At 41.9% G+C, this 16,855-nt stretch overlaps 1 protein-coding gene across 4 annotated transcripts in view; it reads right to left on the bottom strand.

The window, feature by feature from the left end:
• The window catches only part of MPP7 (membrane palmitoylated protein 7), a 268,278-nt gene extending 251,792 nt beyond the window's left edge, over nt 1–16,486 (bottom strand). For 3 of the 4 annotated variants that reach the window (XR_004026705.1, XM_030798160.1, XM_030798161.1), the window contains exon 1: nt 16,283–16,462. The gene's annotated coding sequence lies outside the window, so the exon portion shown is untranslated. Of the gene's footprint in view, nt 1–16,282 lie in introns of all 4 variants that reach the window. The other variant, XM_030798162.1, reaches the window with a different exon arrangement.
• Between the last annotated feature and the right edge of the window lie 369 nt (nt 16,487–16,855).

Here is a 16,855-nt window from a genome sequence, read left to right as displayed (position 1 = left end):
TAAAGTTGGGTATTTGGCACACACTTTCTCAAACGCAAAATTAGCCTGTTGCTTCAAAAAAAAAAAAAAAACTGACCTATTTGCTGCCCATGATAAAAGTCAAGCCTTCAAACAAAAATTAGATACTTAGAAAAACTGTATCTGCCACCAAGTGTGTGACAGCTTTCCCAACATGCAGACACTTAATAAGACGGTATTGTGTCCTTAAAAATTTGTAGAGGGTAGATCTCATGTTAAGTGTTTTTAACACACACAAAATAAAAATAAAACACAAGGACACAAGGAAACTTTGGAGGTGATGGACGCGTTTATCATCTGGATTGTGGAGATGGTAAATGTAATATACATTAAAGTTTATTTGCAGTGTGGAATATGGAGCCATATGAGTGAACGTTTCTCACTTTGTTGTATTTAAATCCATTGGTCTTTCTTTCACTTTGGATCTTTCTTATTCATGCATGATTTGGAAAATATCGGCTCATGGAATTAAATGTTAGCACATTTTATAATACCAAATACAGGAGTGTAAACATTTGTCCAAACTCAACAAATTCTGTACATTGATTATACACAGGTTTTCGTATACCAATTATATCTCAATAAAGCTGGAGGAGAAGAAGACTTTTCAAGAGATGACCGCTGATTTCAACAAATGTAATTTTTTTTTCTAATGGTATTGTAAAATGTGCTAACATTTAATTCCATGAATCAATATTTCCCAAATGATACATGAGTAAGAAAGATCCAAAATGAAAGAGAGGTCAATGGATTTAAATGCAACAAAGTAAGAAAAGTTTACTGATATGGTTTCAGATTCCACACCGCAAATAAGCTTTAAGAAATGGCCACTTGCAGAGTTTGGTGTAGCATCAAAGGGAATATCCACAATTACCTGAAAAGACTATTAAAACACGCCTCCATTTCCAACTGGAGATGTGCCTGGGGTTGGATTTTCTTCACATATTCCAACCAAACAACAAATCACAACAGATTGAATGCAGAAGCAGTTATGAGAATCCAGCTGCTTCTACGAAACCAGATATTATAGAGAACTGCAAAAATGTAAAATACCACCACTCTTTCCCTAAACTCTCTTTGTAAAGGTATTTTTCATAGAGAAGTGTTATTTGTGTTCATATACAAAAGGGTTATTATGTTTTGATTTTTGGTTTTTACGAGACAGGGTTTCGCTCTGTCACTCAGGCTGGAGTGCAGTGGTGTGATCATGGTACACTGCAGCCTCAACCTCCTGGGCTCAAGCAATCCTCCTGCCTCAGCCTCCCAAGTATCTAGGCCCACAAGTGCACACTACCATATCCTGTTAATTTTTTAAATTTTTTGTAGAGACAAAGTCTCACTATGTTGCCCAGGCTTGTCTTGAACTCCTGGCCTCAAGTGACCCTCCCGCCTCGCCCTCCCAAAGTGCTGGGATTGCAGGTATGAGCCACCACACCCAGCCAGGTTATTATGTTTTATTGAATTCATACTCTAAAATTTCCCACTTATATTTCTAATACAGTAAACATTGATAGATATAACCCATGTAAAGAAAAGGTCTTTGAGGTCCTTAATAATTGTTAAGAGCATGAAGCGGTACTGAAACAAGTCTGAAAACTGCAGCTCCAAGGATATGGAGCTGGGGGTCAAGGCTGTGCTTGTTCAAGTGAGCCTTCAGGAATTACCTCATTCTTTGAGTTCCTGTTTGAACAAACACTAAAAGTTGGAAGCTCAGCAGAGCCCAATGTCAGGCTTAGAGCACCAAGAACCACCAGCCACAGCCATCCTGAGAAAGGGCCTTATGAGCAGAATATTTTGTATTAGGCTCGGGTGTGAGGTTAGAAGACCTTGGGTTGGGCAAGTCAGCAGCACTTTTTGCTTCTTAGCTCAGCACGTACCTCTTTCTTGAGATTTTGGTCTCAAAAATAGCTAACCGGGCCAGGCATGGTGGCTCACACCTATAATCCCAGCGCTTTGGGAGGCCAAGGTGGGTGGATCATTTGAGGTCAGAAGTTCGAGACCAGCCTGGCCAACATGGTGAACCCTAGTGTCTACTAAAAATACAAAAAAATTAGTCAGGTGTGGTGACACACACTTGTAGTCTCAGCTACTCAGAAGGCTGAGGCGGGAGAACCGCTTGCACCCAGGAGGCAGAGGTTGCAGTGAGCCAAGACCATGTCACTGTACACCAGCCTGGGCAACGGAGCCAGACTCCATCTCAAAAAAATAAAAAAGCTAACCATATCAGTCCAGACTAGCAGACTAGCAGATTAAAGAAGCTGAGAAGAACTGTTTCCCGTGCCCTTCTTCCTCTGGTTAACTCAAGAAATATCAAAACAGCCATCCCAACCAACAGAAATCTCTGCCTTTTTAACAGACTGGTAAACTCTTCAGGACCAGACTTACCACAAAAGTCACTTAAATCTTAAGAACTGGGGTTGGAAGTGCAGTCTCAGCTCTCCAAAATTTTTTTGCATGTTTAAAAGATGTGTGGCCAAGAGCTCACAAATACAGTGTCTAAGGTGAGTGAGCCACTATGGAGACTTGGCCCTTGAATCTGAGTGAAACAGCAAGGTTCTGAGCAAATGAGTGACAGGATCCACCCGAACCCACTCTGGGCTTTGGGTGGAGAAATGGAGAAAAGGTTTTAGGGGCAGGGGCAGGAGCAGAGAAGTCACTACAGTAAGCCACATGACGGATAATGATTTACTTCTTCCCACAAACGCCAAAACATTGATTTTTTCTTTTCCTCTTTGAGACAAAGAGTCTCATGCTGTTACCCAGGCTGGAGTACAGTGGCACAATCTCGGCTCACTGCAACCTCGGCCTCCCTGGCTCAAGCAATGCTCCCATCTTAGCTACCCAAGTAGCTGGGACCACAGGCATGTGCCACCACACCCAGCTAATTTTTGTATTTTTTTTGTAGAGATGGGGTTTCACTATGTTGCCCAGGTTAGTCTCAAACTCCTGAGCTCAGGCCATCCATCTGCCTCGACCTCCCAAGGTGTTGGGATTACAGGCATGCGCCACTGAGCCCAGCCAAACCATTGATTTCTAATGCTATTATGCTACTATTGATACATACGATACATAAAGATCTTCTATTAGTTTCTCTTGGAGCAATAACAAAATAAAAGTCTGCCTTGTATTGATGCGCTATATCCTTTACTAAGTGGCCCCACTCACGAATTAGTCTTTTTACTTTGCTTTTTTTTTTTTTTTAACATAGGGAATATTTCCAGCATATACTAAACTGGAGGAAAGAGTATAATACTACAAGGAACCTTCTTGAACTTCTTACCTACCTTCAATTTATGGCCAGTCTTACTTCATCTGCAACTGCCCCACCTCCCCATCCCAGCTTATTATAAAGTCGTTTTTAATCAGTTTTTGTTTTGTTTTTTTAATTTTGTTTTGTTGAGACAGAGTTTCGCTTTTGTTGCACAGGCTGGAGTGCAATGGCACAATCTCGACTCACTGAAACCTCTGCCTCCCGGGTTCAAGCGATTCTCCTGTCTCAGCCTCCCGAGTAGCTGGGATTACAGGCGTGTTCCACTACAACCGGCTAACTTTTGTATTTTTAGTACAGATGGGGTTTCATCACATTGGTCAGGCTGGTCTCAAACGCCTGACCTCAGGTGATCCACCCACCTCGGCCTCCCAAAGTGCTGGGATTACAGGCATGAGCCACCACACCCGGCCCCAATCAGTTTTCTTATTTAAAAAAAGGATTTTAGGAAAACAGACTAACACATGAAGGAAGTAACTCACCTAGAATCTTAATGCCCATTACTGATATTAATTGAACTGTTTTTATTTGAACATTCACACTCATACAGATATGAATTAATAGTACATGGACAATTTAGAGTTGTACATGAAAATTAACTTAGTCTCTTGTTACAAAATTAGGATTATCCTGATGACATGATTTTGTAAACTTTTGCCACGATATATTAACAATTTCCATGGAGAAGAAGAATAAATGCCTACTGCTGCACAGTTTAGGTTGTTTCTAATTTTTCAGGATATTAGAATATTATCATGAACAGCTACATATATAAATTTAGTGAACATCTACTAACATGCACTAGCAAATGCCAAACGTGCAATAATGTAAAGAAAAATGGACTCCCAGGTAATGCAAAATACAGCAACTGCTATAACCACTGATGCTGGCAAGACCAGGAAAAGTAGCTCCTTTGGATAGGATGACAGCTAGAAACATTAACTAGGGATTAAGACTGATATTGGCAGGGCACGGTGGCTCACACCTGTAATCCCAGCACTTTGGGAGGCTGAGGCGGGTGGATCACTTGAGGCCAGGAGATCAAGACCAGCCTGGACAACATGGTAAAACCCCGTCCATACTAAAAATACAAAAATTAGCCAGGTGTGGTAGCACATGCCTGTAATCCCAGCTACCTGGGAGTCTGAGGCACGAGAATCCCTTGAGCCCAGTGGGGCAGAGGTTGCAGTGAGCCAAAGATCACACCACTGCACTCCAGCCTGGGCGACAGAGACAGAGAGAGATACTGTCTCAAAAAAAAAAATTAAATAAAGACAGTAATTTATTTAATTACATCAGTAATACTGATGATCCTGACTCTGTGTAGGCCTAGGCTAAAGTGTGTGTTTCTGTCTTAGTTTTATGTTAAAAAAATTTTTTAATAAAAGAAAATATATTTGTACCACTATAGAATGTGCTTGTGTTTGAAGCTGTGTTATTACAAAAGAGTCAAAAGTTAAAAACCATTTATAAGCTTATCAGGCAAAAAAGTTAGCTAAGCTTTGTTTATTATTGAAGAAAAAATACTTTTTAAATGAACATAGTGTAGCCTAGACATAGTGCTTATAACGTCTACAGTAGTGAGTGTACAGTCATGACCTAGGCCTTCACATTCACTCACCACCCACTCACTGACTCACCCAGAGCAACTTCCAGTCCAGACACACGCAACGTCCTATGCAGGTGGACCATGTTTAATCTTTTTTACCGTATTTTCACTGTACTTTTTCTATGTTTACAGATGTTTAGATACACAAATACCATTATGTTCCAGTTGCCTACAGTATTCAGGACAGTAACCTGCTGCACAGGTTTGTAGCCTAGGAGCAACGGGCTATACCATATAACCTATGTGTGTAGTAGGTTATGTTATCTACATTTGTGTAAGTGTAGTCTGCGATGTTCACACAATCACGAAATCACTTAATAACACATTTCTCAGAACATATCCCTGTTGTGATGTATAGTTGTCGATATATGTAGGATTCCCCTACACCAGGGGAAATAAACAACAGAAAATCCAACAGAAGAATAAATGGCATTCACAGTAGAAACAAAAGCTGAACTAGGAATTACTGTAACAAAGAAGATGAGATCATTACGGAAAAAAAAAAAATTGACCTCCACTGAATAAAACATTCATACCACTGATAAGTGGTTTCCACTCGGGATATAGATCAGTGTCACGGGAGGAGATTTTAAAAAATACAATTGCTGGACTCCACTCTCTAGAGATTATAATTCAGTTCATCTGTGGTCAATGGGATATATTTTTTTTTAAAAGCTACCTAGCGAATTCTAACATAAACCCATGGTTGAAAACTACCAGTTTAAATATGTTTTTAAAATAACACAGGAGGGACTCATTCTTCTAGATATCAAAATACATAAACAAGTTGTAGCAACAAAAATAAAAGCAAAATCCACTGTGAAATTAGAACAGAAACAGACAAATTGATCAGAACAGAGCAGGGAGCCTAAAAAGGTGAGAGAGAGAGTATGTGTGTGTCTGTGTCTCTGTGTGCATATATACGAGTGTGTGGATCTTGACATATGATACAGGTAGCATCACAAACCACTAGGTTATTTAGTAAATGAGATTTGGGAAAATCGGTTTGCCATAGAAGAAAATATAGAAATATAACTTTGTTAACTAGGAATGGAGAAATAGTTCCTACACAAGACCCAGAAGGTTAAAAAAAACATGGTTGGATCATAACAAAATTACAGATTCTGTTTAATGAAAGATTTCAAAGAAAAAATCTGACAGGTGAAAAACAGAAAAGATGCGTATACCATTTAAAATCCAATGAGAGACTGAAAAAAAGAAGAAAACTGCTATAAATTAGGGCAGAAAAATGGGAAAGATATATGAAAAGCTAATAGAAAAAGAGGCAAAGGATATATAAATGGCAAACTCAACCAAGGAAAAACGCACACAGTATGCAATAGGATACTCCACTGCATTAGTAATCAGATAGCTGCAAATAAGAACAATAACATATCACTTTATGCTGGATTGCTCCATCTGCTGCATCAGATTGGAAAAAATTATAAGGTCAGAAAATGCCACATGCCAGCAAGAATGCAGGGAGCAACAGCTGGTGAAAGTGTCAACAGAGAGATAACAATCTGGTCATACTTAAGGGAATTACGCATATACCAGAGAGAGGGTCCCCTGGGGGCAAGGAAGAACATGAATGGGGATAGGTGATGAAGGGGAAAGATACAATAAAATAAGGTGGGAGACTCTACACGGACCAATCATGACAGCGTGCCATGAAGCCAGCGCTAACTCCAGTCTGAGCCCCTGAGCTGGGGAGGGAGCGGAGCGGGGCAGCTCCACATCATAGGTCCCTTCACCCAACCAGCAGATATTCAGTCTCTACATACCAGGAACTGCATCCCATCCTAGCGACCCAGTAGCAAAAGATCAAGCCCCTAACCTCATAGGGTTTATGTCCTAGTGAAGGAAACAATAAAAAGTAAACAAATAAGATAATGATAAGAGAGTGTTAACAGCTACAAGTAAAACAGTGATAGTGACAGAGAGTAATGGAAAGAGGGTTTCACTAATGAAAGGATCGCCAGAGGTGAGATCCCGCAGGTCTGCAGAAAGAAAATGAACCAGGCATTCAGCAAAAAAAAAAAAAAAAAAAAAAAAAAAAAAAAAAAAAAAAAAAAAAAAAAAAAAAAAAAAAAAAAAAAAAAAAAAAAAAAAAAAAAAAAAAAAAAAAAAAAAAAAAAAAAAAAAAAAAAAAAAAAAAAAAAAAAAAAAAAAAAAAAAAAAAAAAAAAAAAAAAAAAAAAAAAAAAAATAAAAAATAAAAAAAAATAAAGAAAATGAACCAGGCATTCAGCAAGCCGAGGGAAGAGATCCCAAAGAACTGCGTTCAAGGGCTGGGCGCGGTGGCTCACGTCTGTAATCCCAGCACTTTGGGAGGCCGAGGCGGGCGGATCACGAGATCAGGAGATCCAGACAATCCTGGCTAACACAGTGAAACCTTGTCTCTACCAAAAATACAAAAAAATTAGCTGGGCGCCTGTAGTCCCAGCTACTCTGGAGGCTGAGGCAGAAGAATGGCGTGAAGCCGGAAGGTGGAGCTTGCAGTGAGCTGAGATCTCGCCACTGCACTCCAGCCTGGGGGACAGAGCAAGACTCCGTCTCAAAAAGAACTGCGTTCAGGGTCATCAAATACAAAGTTGTCATAGTACAGGTGACAGTGTGTTCTAAAGATGACTTTCAGGTACTTCCTGTCATTCAGCTCCCAGAAGCAACCTTTAAAATACCTGTTATATAAAATGTAAACTATAAGGATTATTGTGAGAGTCCAACATACGGTGATTAAAGAATCCAAACCTTTTTTTTTTTTTTTTTTTTGAGACGGAGTCTCGCTCTGTCGCCCAGGCTGGAGTGCAGTGGCGCAATCTCGGCTCACTGCAAGCTCCGCCTCCCGGGTTCAGGCCATTCTCCTGCCTTCAGCCTCTCCTAGTAGCTGGGACTATAGGTGCCCGCCACCACCCCCGGCTAATTTTTTGTATTTTTAGTAGAGACGGGGTTTCATCGTGGTCTCAATCTCCTGACCTCGTGATCCGCCCGCCTCGGCCTCCCAAAGTGCTGCGATTACAAGCGTGAGCCACCGCGCCCAGCCAATCCAAACTTTTTAAAGGGGAAGAGGGAGGAAGCAGCATCGATATGAATGTTCTATGTCTCTAAAAAATGTTTCTGGAAAATTACTAGGATCCACAAACTTTTCCTTCACTCCTTAAAAAGTAATTGAGTACTCATATTTTTTCCCCAGCACAGTACCAGGAAATGAGGTTAAGTATTAAATTTTCTGTCTTTGCTTCAATTGTATAAGATGCAGGATCCTATTTATTTTATATACGTACTGTTTTTTATGGATAAAAGAAAACATTTACTGCATGCTTGCAATCTGCAAGGCCCTGTTCCCTGAGCTTCTACACATTGGAGCTCACTTACATTCACAACAAAATACTATATTATTTCCACTTTAGAGATGGAACAACAGAGGTGAAGAAACTTGCCTAAAGTCAAAGTACTAGAAAGCAGCAGAGCAGGGATTCAAACCCAGCTCTTTCAAAGTGTTAACCACTACACCTAACGTTTCCCCCTAGAGTGGCTGGCCCCTGCAGTGGCTGTAGCACATGGCCTTAGAACTTATTAGAAATGCAAATCGCCAGGACCCCCCTCCCAGACCTACTGATCAGAAATTCTGGGGCTGGAAGGCAGCTGCCTAAGGTTTGACAAGCCCTCCGTGTGATCTCAAGGTATGCTAAAGTTTGAGAACCACTGGTAGAAATTTTTCATACTGAGCATAATGTGAAAGGTGAAATTACTACCATTTTGAAACTTCTAAAATATAAAATTTGTATCCTATTTAAAATGACTATGAAGAAATCAAAATAGTGTTAATTCATTTCCTCACTGCTCAACTTCTTTCTCCCAAACTTGACAAAATGCCTAATCTCTGTCCTGATTATACTATGTACAAAAAGGGTACTCTAATGAGCGTTAGAGCACAGAGGTCTGAACTCACCCTTCAGAAATAATCAGAAGCCATAATAGGAAGAGAAAAAACAATATTTTGAATATCAGCAGAAGTTTGATAAATCTTGGGCCATAACTCCAAATTTTGATCCCAGGCTCAACTCCAAATTTTTACAACATGACTTCAACAGTCTTCGCAATGCCAAAAAAGAAGTTACAACCCCAAGAAATATTTGATTAACAAGATTCAAACTGCTTTAAGTGCACATACAGAGAAACTGTCCAAGAGTGTGTTCTTATCAGGAGTGAAGCTAAGGGATGTCTAATTACACATCAGACCCTCTGACAATATTCACAGCAAAAGGGATTAACGTTATCCCTGTCTCTGCATACACCTGCCGTGTATGGCATCCTACCTGACCCTTCTCTTTTCAAAGCTGTATCTAGACCGGGAGTCTTTTCTCCCCAACTCAAGTACTCAATTTGAGCAGTACAGCTCTACGTGTATTCAAGTTTGCCTGTTTCTAATAAGGCCTTTTTTTGTTGTTAAAGGGATGGAAGAAAGAGTATGAGAAATAAGTATATTCAAGCACCTACCATAATCTGAAATCTACCATAAGCCAAATAACCCTATGAAGCTATTCACTTGCACACTCAAGTCATTAATTTTATAAATTTCAGGTTTCTACTTATTCCAAATATTTAAAACATAAAATTGAAGATTAAGGAGAACTTAGTCCAAGCTTGGACCACAGGAGAGCTATAAACCTGTCTTAAAATGCTTAATGACCTGATTAAGATCATCAAAGGTAAAGAGAACTCTAGGAAGCAGCCTTTTAATCTGCCTGGCTACTTACAACCACCCACCTTTTCCATGCCCACACTCTCCTAAGGGCTGAAGGCACTGCCAAGAACGACCTTCCTAGAAGGGCTGAATCCTATTTATTTTCTCTCTCCCAATCTCCACCAAATCCCCTAAGAACTAGTAGTGTTCTGGTAAGAAACAAATTACCATTGCTCTCCTCCCCACCCAAAGTTCAGTGCAACTGAAATGAACACACACACACCTCAACCACTAAAAGACTTTCTCACTTAGATTCCTATCCTGCATTTTCAAAGTCCAAAGTTGTCTTCAAAACATCTTGCAAAATGCAATCGTACCAGCTAGTCTTTAATCTCCACTAACATTGCCAGTTCTATACCCAAAATGGATATTGCAACCGCTATGTATTTTCATCTCCCTTCTCTAACAATCAGTAACAAGCAACCCAATCAGTAATAAACAAGCCTGACAAATAGCTCCTATCTTCAGAGAGAAAAGAATGGTCTCCTCTCTTTCATAAGTATAGCAAGCTGATAATGTTCTACTAAATAGGAAGACTAAATGCCTCTTCAAGAAAAAAACGTTTATATGCCTGGAAAAACATCTTGGGTTTTTTTTGTTTTTGTTTTTTGTTTTTTTACTTAAGTATCTGTTCATAGTAGGTAGCAAATAATCTTTCCACACATATGCACTTTACTAGTCCTTTTAAAGACTCAGTAATCTAAGAAAGCAAAGCATAAGACTATGCTCAAAGAGCTAAGTCGCAGTTTACATAAAATTTAAACAAAACAGAAGCCATTAAAAAAAATTCAACTACTCATAAATAAAGACCAATAAATCCACACTTTGGTCTGGGTTTCTGAACACGGGGAGAATCAGAGGGTTCAATAGGAGAGGTTATTTCTGAAATCGTAGGCATACTTTGAAGATATCACATGTTCCATTCCAGACCACCTTAGTAAAACTAACACTGCAATAAGGTAACAGAAATTTTTCTGCTTTCCAAGTGCATAGAGAAGTTATATTTACAGTATACTATAGTCTATTAAGCTGGCAATGGCATTAAGTCTTAATTTTAAAGTGCTTTATTATTTTTTTAAAATGCTAGTGATCATCCGAGCCTTCAGGGAGTCATAATCTTTTTGCTGGTGGAGGGTTTTGCCTTGATGTTGACGGCTGCTGACTGAACAAGCTGCTGGTTGCTGAAAGCTGGGATGGCTGTGGCAATTTATTAAAAGAAGAAAACAATGAGGCCGGGCGCTGTGGCTCACACCTGTAATCCTGGCACTATGGGAGGCCAAAGCAGGTGGATTGCCCGAGCTCAGGAGTTCAAGACCAGCCTGGGCAACACGGTGAAACCCTGTCTCCACTAAAATACAAAAAATTAGCTGGGCGTGGCAGTGTGTGCCTATAATCCCAGCTACTTGGGAGGCTGAGACAGGAGAACCTCTTAAACCTGGGAGGTGCAGGTTGCAGTGAGCCAAGATGGCGCCACTGCACTCCAGCCTGGGCAACAGAGTGAGACTCCATCTCAAAAAAAAAAAAAAAGAAAGAAAAGAAAAAAAAAAATGAAGTTTGCCACATCGACTGACTCTGCCTTTCACAAAATATTTCTCTTTTGGTAGCATTTCACCCACAGTAGAACCTCATTCACAACTGAAGTCAATCCTATCATACCCTGCCCCTGCTTAATTAACTAAGTTTACAGAATATTCTAAATCCTTCATTGTCATTTCGACAATGCTCACAGCATCTTCACCAAGAATAGATTCCCTCTCAAGAAGCCACTTTCTTTGCTCATTCAGAAGAAGCAACTCTTCATCCATTCAAGTTTGATAATAAGACTGCAGCAATTCGGTCACATTTTCAGGGTCTACTTCTAATTCTAGTTCTCTTACTATTTCCACCACATCTGCAGGTATTTCTTCCACTGAAGTCTTGAACCCCTCAAAGTCATCCATGAGGGCTGGAATCAACTTCTTCTAAACTCCTGTTAATGTTCATATTTTGACCTCCTCCTTTGAATCACAAATGCCCTTAATGGCATCTAGAATTGTGACTCCTTTCCAGGTTTTCAATTTACTTAGCCAAGATCCATCAGAAGAATCACTATCTATGGCAGCTATAGCTTTACAAAGTTGAAATGACTCCTAGATCCATGGGTATAGAGTGGATGTTGTGTTAGCAGGTATGAAAACATTAATTTCCTTGTACATCTCCATCAGAGCTCTTGGGTGACCAGGTGCATTGTCAATGAACAGCACTGTTCAATGGTACCTTTTCTTCTGAGCAGCAGGTCTCGACAGTGAGCTTAACAGATTCAGTAAACCATGCCGTAAACAGATGTACTGTCATCCAGGCTTTGTCGCTCCATTTATAGAGCACAGGCAAAGTAGATTTTGCATAATGCTTAACGATTTTTGGAATGGTAGATGAGCACTGGCTTCAACTTAGAGTCACCAGCTGCACTAGCTCCAAACAAAAGAGTCAGCCTGGCCTTTGAGGCGAAGCGTTGACTTCCTTCTAGCTAAGAAAGCCCAAGATGGCATCTTCTTCCAATACAAGGCTGTTTCATCTACACTGAAAATCTGTTGTTCAGTGTAGCCACCTTCATCAATGATCTTAGCTAGATATTCTGGATAACTTGCTATAGCTTCTATATCAGCATTTGCTGCTTCACCTTGCACTTTTATGTTAGGGAAGCAGCTTCTTTCCTTAAACCTCATGAACCAACCTCTTCTAGCTTCCAACTTTTCTTCTGCAACTTCCTTACCTCTCTCAGCCTCCATCGAATTGAAGAGAGTTAGGGTTTTGCTTTGCTGGCTTAAGGGAATGTTGCGGCTGGTTTGATCTTCTATCCAGACCACTAAAACCTTCTCTATATCAGCAATAAGGCTGTTTCACTTTCTTATCGTTTGGATGTTCAGCAGAGTAGCCCTTTTAGTTTCTTTCGAGAACCTTTCCTTTGCATTCAGAGCTCGCTTGTTTGGTGCAAGAGGCCTGTTTCGGCTTTTGTCATGACCTCCTCACTAAGCTCACTCATTCGTAGCTTTTTGATTTAAAGTGGGAGACACGTGAATACTTAGATACCAATGTAGAGTTATTAATTGGCCTAATTTCAATATTGTTGTGTCTCAGGGAATAGGGAGGCCTGGGGAGAGGAAGAGAGATGGGGAATGGCCAGCTGGTGGAGATATCAGAACATATGTAACATTTATCAGTTAAGTTCACCATATTATATAGGTGCAGTTCATGGAGCCCCAAAACAATTAGAATCGTAACATCAAAGATCACTGACCAGAGGTCACCATAACAGATACAATAACAATGAAAAGTTTGCAATATTGTGAGAATTACCAAAATATGACAGAGACACACAAAATGAACCTACACTATTGGAAAAGTAGCACCAATGGACTTGCAGGGTTGCCAACGAACCCTCAGTTTGTAAAAAACACAGTATCTTCAGAGAGCAAGCCTGACTAACAATTTCTTTCACTTTAAATTCAAAATGAAGGAATATCCTTTCCTTCCGAATGTACCTCATTTAACAAAACTCAAGACTTTTTTTTTTTTTTTTTTTTTTTTTTGAGATGGAGTCTCACTCTGTGACCCAGGCTGGAGTGCAGTCACACGATCTCGGCTCACTGCAAGCTCCGACTCTCGGGTTCAGGCCATTCTCCTGCCTCAGCCTCCCGAGTAGCTGGGGTTACAGGCGCCCACCACCACGCCCGGCTAATTTTTTCTATTTTTTAGTAGAGACAGGGTTTCACCGTGTTAGCCAAGATGGTCTCAATCTCTTTACCTCATGATCCGCCCGCCTCGGCCTCCCAAAGTGCTGGGATTACAAGCGTGAGCCACTGTGCCTGGCCAAATCTCAAGACCTAAATCATTCATTACAATTTTGTCTGAATTGCAATTAGGAGAGAAACAGCTGCAGTACCTTTGTATCTTTGTCAGTGAAATGTTTATAACAAGGAAAAACAAAAATCTGTTTGAAATCTCCAATAAGCAGCCCTCAGTGCACCATCTAGTGGAAGTCAGGTAGTGTCATAATTAATTTAAAGAAAAAAGTCACAGAAACTCTGAAAACCATTGGGGGAGGGGGAGGAGTCAAAGCTTCAGGTAAGAATACAGGCAAATACTATTCAAACAGCCAAAATATCTTTCCAGTGTCCCACACCGCAAGAGCGCTGGGCTTATGAGAATAAATGATTCATTTTCTGTATAATCAACAGATGATAAAAGTTCCTTTATGGAAACTTTTTGCTTGGGTGCTAGAAATTTTGACAGGAGAGTAAAAGTTAAATAAAGCCACTAAAACATAAATAAGTAAATAAATGCTGGGCTAGAGTGACAGCCTTGTGTAAGAGTTGCCTTATATGTTACATGAATATGTTAAAATGTACATGTGAAACAGAGGTATTAGCCACGAAAAAAGAGATAACTTCGTGATTAGAACAGTTACATTCAGGCTGGGTGCAGTGGCTCACGCCTGTAATCCCAGCACTTTGGGAGGCCAAGGCAGGCAGATCACTTGAGGTCAGGAGTTCGAGAGCAGCCTGGCCAACATAGTGAAACCCCATCTCTACAAAAATATTAAAAAAAAAAAATAGCTGGGCGTGGTGGCATGCGCCTGTAGTCCCAACTACTCAGGAGGCTGAGGCAGAAGAATTGCTTGAACCTGGAAGGCAGAGATCACAGTGAGCCACTGCACTCCAGCCTGGACAACAGAGTGAGACTCCACCTCAAAAAAAAGAAAAGAGTTCCATTCAGTAATCCATAAGACATTTTCATGTTCCTGATAACTAGTAAATTTAACAAAACCTAACAATTCTCTAGAATTCCCTAAGCCTTAACATCATACAAGAGGTTACTCCCAACTACCCATTTCAGCCTGTCCCACACTAATGCCCAAACTCCTTTGGTCAAGTTATTCTAATTAAGAAGTTATTCGTCAATCCGTCTATAAATTTACAGTAAACACTTCCCGAAACAAAGTCATAAGTCATGATCAAAATGCATTACACTTCATTAATATTTTCCTTCTGCATATCAATTATTTCTATTCAATTCAAAAAACGGTACCGAAATTCAATGCTGACTTAGAGATGCAAACACAAATAAGGTTCTCTAATTTGGAAAGCTTCCCAAAATTTAAAACAGAGATTTTCACACAGCATTCCTAACTTTCGTTTGTTTTGCCTGTGTGGAAAATTACCTTTCACCTGAAATTCAAACTAGCTAAGCAACCTGGATGGAAAAAAAACCTCAGAGATAATATTTCTTTACTTGAAAATAACCATCTCCACCTCTGACCTGTGTACACGGGATCGAATTGGTATGCAGAAGTTGGCTTGATGGCGGGAATCTTACCCAGATTTTGGATTAAATCCATTATAGGTATAAAATAAAGTAGGAGTAAAGTGGGGCAGGATTCCTTTCATCTCTAGGGCTTTCAGTTGACATACCTGTAAAATGGACATGCTATGCGCAGCCTGCCTCAGAAGAGTAGAAGGATGGCATACTATATAATTGATAGAGTGCTATGAGCTTCACAATTAAATGGAAATACTGTTTTTGTAGAACCAGAGTGAACCTGAGCATAGAAAACTCTCCAAGGGCCATCGCTGTGACATTACCGCTAAAACTCTGACTTTCATCAATTCACTTGTAAACAAGCAATATATTGAGCAAGTCAAAGGAAAGGCAGCAACAATTCAAGATACTTCTTTATAAGTAAATCAAATCACGTAATTAATAGCCCAGGATTTATCTGCAAACTATTACTGCCTGACTAGCAGGTGCATCCCCAAAGCCTCGAGTACAGAGACTGTTTTCAGAGAGCACCCCCTTTTTTAAATGTGAATATTGTTTTTAAATATTAGAAAAAGAAAAAAATCACAATTCTACTCCTACCCATGGCACAGTGACAGAAACAAGGTCCCACCCCCACAATCCTTTCAAACCTGCACAGGCATTCCTCACGAACACTCCTCCCCCTCATTCCTACCTCACCGCTCCCCACTTCAGTCCAGACAAAGGTGAGTTACTCGGCTGGGTCTACCTGTCACTTAAGCAAAAGCCCCCAAATAGATTCACGCTAAAGGCTGCTTTTAGTTTTTTAAATAGCAAATAAGTAAATAAATAATGCTCTCGTGTAGATTACACGGCCAAACGCCTGTTCTCAGAAAACATGTAATTAACACGACCCAAGCGAAGACGCCTTTCTGGCTTAGGGAAAGAAAAAAAAGAAGCCAGCCAGCTTATCGCTCCCTTTCAGTCGGGTCTTTTCCCCGGGGAGCCGGACTCTGACTCAACTCCGCAGTTTTTCCTCCACCTGCCGGTCTTCCCCGCCCTGGGTCGGCCCCGCCGCTGCCCCCGCCCCCGCCCGGAGTCCCGCCTGTCACCAGGGGTCTCCAGGGGTCCTCAGGGTCCCGCCCGAGGCGGCCCCGCCCCTGCCCCGGCCCCGCCCCCACCTCCCCGCAAGGTGCCCGCCGCGGACTCCCGGGCTGAGGCGCCTAGAGGCCGGCAGGAGGCTCAGGAGGACCGCGGCCCCGCTCGGCCCGGTCGCCGGCGCAGGGAGCAGCTTCGAGGGCCGACCCCACCGCCCGCGCCTAGCCCCGGGCTCCGACAGGCGCTCCCCAGAGGCGCCCCATTACCTGCTCTGGGCAGCCGCGGTCCGCGGGCAGGAGGAGCACTCGCTCTGGCCCCTGCAGCCCCGGGCCCGGAGGCAAGGAGGCAGCGACCGCCACCGCCGCAGAGGACAATCGGGAGCCAGCGGGCTCTGCACCGCCGCGGCGGGCGCAGAACGCACGAGCCCAGTGGGAGCCCGGCCCCCGCCTCCAGCCCGGCTAGTAACCAACACGGCCCCCACCCTCGGGGGGGGCGGGGCCGAGGCTGGAGGGGCGGGGCGGGGCTGCACCGCCCACGGGTAAGAGGGACCTGCTGATAGGCTGCGAAGGCGGTAGGCGTCTCAGACTTGAGGACCGCCCCTCCAGCAGAACTCCCTCATTGGTCGACAAGAGCAAACAAAGCTTGGCTCTGATTGGTGACAGCTCTGTAGCTCCTCCTCCAACCCGCAGTCCCCGCAAGCTCCGCCCCTGCCCGCCAGGTTCGCCCGCCCTTGGTTCCCCACTCCCAGGTGGCTGCAGACTGGGGTGTGTTTCATGGACGAGCAGCCTCCCTGAAGAGAATCCCGGATACGCAGGTTCATTCGCCAGATGCGAGTTTTC

Source organism: Nomascus leucogenys, chromosome 18 (assembly GCF_006542625.1).
Source record: "Nomascus leucogenys isolate Asia chromosome 18, Asia_NLE_v1, whole genome shotgun sequence".
Lineage (NCBI taxonomy): Eukaryota > Metazoa > Chordata > Mammalia > Primates > Hylobatidae > Nomascus > Nomascus leucogenys.
This window is presented reverse-complemented; position numbering and strand designations above follow the sequence as displayed.